The following is a 3964-nucleotide window of genomic DNA, read 5'->3' on the forward strand; positions in this document are numbered from 1 at the left end:
GACTCAACCTCGAGGGCACATAACAACAACAGTCCCCCCTGATCACATGCCCCAAGTACGTAAAACACAGAAACCAATTGCTTATGAGCTCCAAGGACTGAAATAGATGTGCAGTTTCTTCTTAATCTTTACACCAGAAGCAAAACAAAACAAAATTCTGGGTTTCACTTAAACTATTTAAGTCTTGTGCACACATTCAACTCTTAGATTTGATTCTGAATGCAAGTGAAGTGGTAACTTCTGATTACATTCCTACGTGACTATCTGGTGGGCATAGAATGTGAGTGAGTCTTGGAGAATGGCATTGTACTTCCATAAACTTAATAAAAGGGTAACTTCAACAAATCATGTTCAGGCACCCCTGGGATCAGCTTTGTAGCCACAAACCAAGAAAATGTTTGCTTCTTTTCCTTATCCTTGTTACACATAGAATATCCAAAGTCATTTTGCGTCATCTGTCAAAGACAGTTTATTTTTTTTTTTCTCTCTTACTTCAATCATGGTTGTTCAACCTTCAAGTTACAATTTGGTGTGCAGAAATTCTAATAATCTCATGGTTCCTCAGCCCATCAGGATGACTACTGCATCAAGGGCTCTCTACGAGCAGGAATACTCTGATAGATGTTAGTAAGAAACATACACATCGTGGTGGGGAAAATCAATCCCATGACTGCAGAGGCTTTTCCTAGGTTTTCTTGGGGTCCAGGGAGCTCCAGTGGTATACTGAGTAAGGAGTCGTGCTGCTAACCCAAAGCCAGGTGGTTCGAATCCAGCAGCTGCTCTGCAGGAGAAAGGTGGGCAGTCAGTCCCCTTCAGTGGGATTAACAGCGTCTGAAACCCCCCTGGAGGGTCAGCTATGAGTCTATTCGGACTTGATGACAATGACTTGAATTGAGTGGTCCAGGGAAGGTGAGAGATTCTCGCCATACCACAGGACGTGCTGTTCCATCTCTACACAAGAAAGAGAAACATCAGACTAGCAGGAGTTGTTTAGATTTTTGGAAGCCGCTCTTGCCACAACAGAGTGCATTTTTGGTGTTTTGTTTTGTTTTACCTGTTTACTGGGCGGGCAAGTCAAAAGGCAATTGACTTTGCTAGTGCTGCCAGAGATTGGGGAAGATTTATGTTTGTCTCAGGCTGTAGTGCGATCCGTTCTGTATCTCGTGCCCCGTGGTCCACTGCGCAAGTTGGAGAAGTGCACGGCTACGTAGGCAAACCTTGTTAATAGAATCACCTTACTGAGTTTAGGAGAAAATATTTACCTATTCTTCGTATGTCTACCCTCCTTTGTTGAAAAAGACTGACGTGTTACTGGGCTATATAGGCTGACTGCCCATCTCAAGTGATATGGGTCTTGACTTCACCGGCTGTTGCTAGCACTGCGTCCCAGTTCAGCACCCCCAGGAGCAGCCTGCTTGTAACAGCAAAGCAGAAGTGAAGGTGGGCTTCTTTACCAGGGACAGATCACTGAAGTGCGAGGTTGTGTGCATACTTTGATTTTACATCCTCCTGCTTCATCTGCTGACGGCCAGTGTGGTGAGCCCGCCAAGGCACAGAAAGCTCAAAAGTACAAAGTCTGGAGTTTCTAGAGATAAACATCCCTCAGCATGCAGTTTTCAAGGACAAACATGAGGCATTTCATAGGCAAAGTGGTTACAGTTCATTTTAAAGAGGGGTGGGAAGGATGATGAGCAAAGTTGGTGTTTTAAATAAAGAATGAACTGTGGCAAAAAGAGTTGCAGCATAGAGGGCGACGCCTGGGTCACTGACGGTCATCACCAGTGGCCAAGCACCCGGAGCGCAGAGCTGAGTACACCAAGTGGAGCGAACCGACCTGGGGCGAGGGCGCAAAGGTTTGGGCTGCGGGTGCGTGGGGGAGGAGGCAGCTACATAGAAGACGGGACATTGGCAGTGCCAGGTTGCTAGTTGCTCAGGAGACTGGGTCGTGAGCGCGCAGGGGGCGCGGGTGCTCAAGATCTTAGCCATCAGGCAAGATGTCAGCTACACAGGGGTGTAGGCACGCAGGGGGCTAGGAGCGCTAGAACTATGGGCGCGCAAGGGGCTGGGTGCAAAGGGTTAGGCGCGCTGCAAGTTGGGTTCGCAGGGATTGTGGTCTCGCCGAGGTGCTAGGCTAGCAGGGGTCGTGGGCGTGCCGGGGTTGCCGCCCAGGGGCTGGGTCAGGCCAGTCTCTCGGTGAGCTGGACCGCCTGTGTTGGGGGCGTGTGCTCGCAGGGGCCGGGCTGAGCCGGATGCGCTGGGGGCTGGACGGGCTGCGCGGTGGGCGTGTGTGCGCAGGGGCCGGACCAGGCAGGGGCAGCTCGCGCGGGGCTAGACTGTCTGTCCAGGGGGCGTGTGCGCGCAGGGGCCGGGCGCGCGCGGGGCTGGACTGGCTGCGCGGGTAGTGTGTGCGCGCAGGGGCCGGGCCGGGCCGGGGCGGCGGGGCGGGCGGCGAACCCGCGACGACGAGCGGAGTTCCCGAGGCTCTGACTCCACGCTTCCCCTTTTTTGGGGGGCCGCTTTCTTCCTGATGACCGTCCTCCCGCGAGTTTTGATGGCGAGCAGCCCCGGGGCCGGGGGGTGGGGGGAGGAACCTGGGGACCGGGTCGGGGGGCTCCCCGGGCGCCGTTTTTAATGAAATCTCGTGACTCCGCGGGGAGGGCGTGCGCACCGGGGGCCCCGGAAGGAGCTGGAGGGGCCCCGGCTGCAAATGCTGTGAGTCAGGCGGAGTTGGCCTGGGAGAGGCGGGGGCTCCGGACCTGGCCGCGAGCGCGGGGCTGCGACCTGCACGGCCACCACGTCACCGTCGGCCGGTGTCGCTGGCCGAGGTGTGCGAGGGGGACCGCCCAGGCCGTCTGCCCGGGGGCCGGGACGTCTGCCGGCCCGAACTGCAAGCGGCATCTTGGTGCCGATCGCCGCGGTTGCGAGCGGCTGTGCAATGTGTCAGTACCGGGCATCCGGGGACGGGCGAGCGGGCAGCCCCGGTGCTTGGGCCGCAGCCGTGTGTCCAGCTCTCGGCCAGCTGAGTTAACGGCTGACTTCAGATGCTCTAAAAAGTGTCGTTTGCAGAGAGGCTGCAATGCACTGGAGGTCTAACTTGGGGGGGTATTGTGCACTCAAAAGAGAGACACACGAGAGGAATTGATAGTCGTCGCTCTCGATCGGGCGCGTTTTTCGAGCCTCCGCTTCCTTTTCTCGCTCTACTTCTCTCTGCAAGACCTCAAGCCCTTACTTGTGTAATGCAAGTCACTTGCTTCCCTCCGCCCTTTTCTCCCCCCTAATCTACTTTCCCTTCCTCTTCAGTGTCCCCGCGTTGACACACTTGGGGTTTGTGTGTGAGTTTTAAGTGCGGTTTCTGCCATTGCTGCTGTTGCGAGCTATTTTCTCCCTCATTTAAAATTCCGTTTCCTTGCTCGCGATGGAGATAGCTTCCTTGCCGCGTTCCTCCTCCTTTCAAGCTTGCACTGTGTTCCTTCAATCAGCCAGAAGGGCTGCTAGAGAGCCTTGCGAGGCTGGCCTTCCCCCCTGGGAACGGGCAGGCTCAAAGGATTGAATTCATCCGTAAGTAATTGATAACTGCCTCTGGGTCCGCAGTGTGGTTTGCTTCTGTTACTGGTGCTGCTTGGATCCTCCGGTTGTGCGTGCTGACGCTCTCCGCCTGATGTCTGGCTTGTCCTTGTAAGGAAGATTGCATCCCTTTGGGGATAGGATGACTTCATTTTGACTTTTGATGGGGGTGGTTAATGTTAATTGAGAGAATCTGGAAAAAAAAAAAGTAGAGCTTCCCTAGATCGGTGTTGATGAATCTGTTAAAATCAAGCTTTGCTGATTTTTGTTGTTATTGCGTGCCATCAAGTCATAATGACCCTTTGCTTAACCTGCAGCGGGTTTTCAGGGGCAGTAAATGGCATGGGAGGAGATTGCCTAGCCTTCTCCCAAAGAACAGCTGGTGGCTTCCAGCCACAAA

Source organism: Elephantulus edwardii, unplaced genomic scaffold (assembly GCF_000299155.1).
Source record: "Elephantulus edwardii isolate Elephantulus edwardi_28Jun2011 unplaced genomic scaffold, EleEdw1.0 scaffold00048, whole genome shotgun sequence".
NCBI classification, from domain to species: domain Eukaryota; kingdom Metazoa; phylum Chordata; class Mammalia; order Macroscelidea; family Macroscelididae; genus Elephantulus; species Elephantulus edwardii.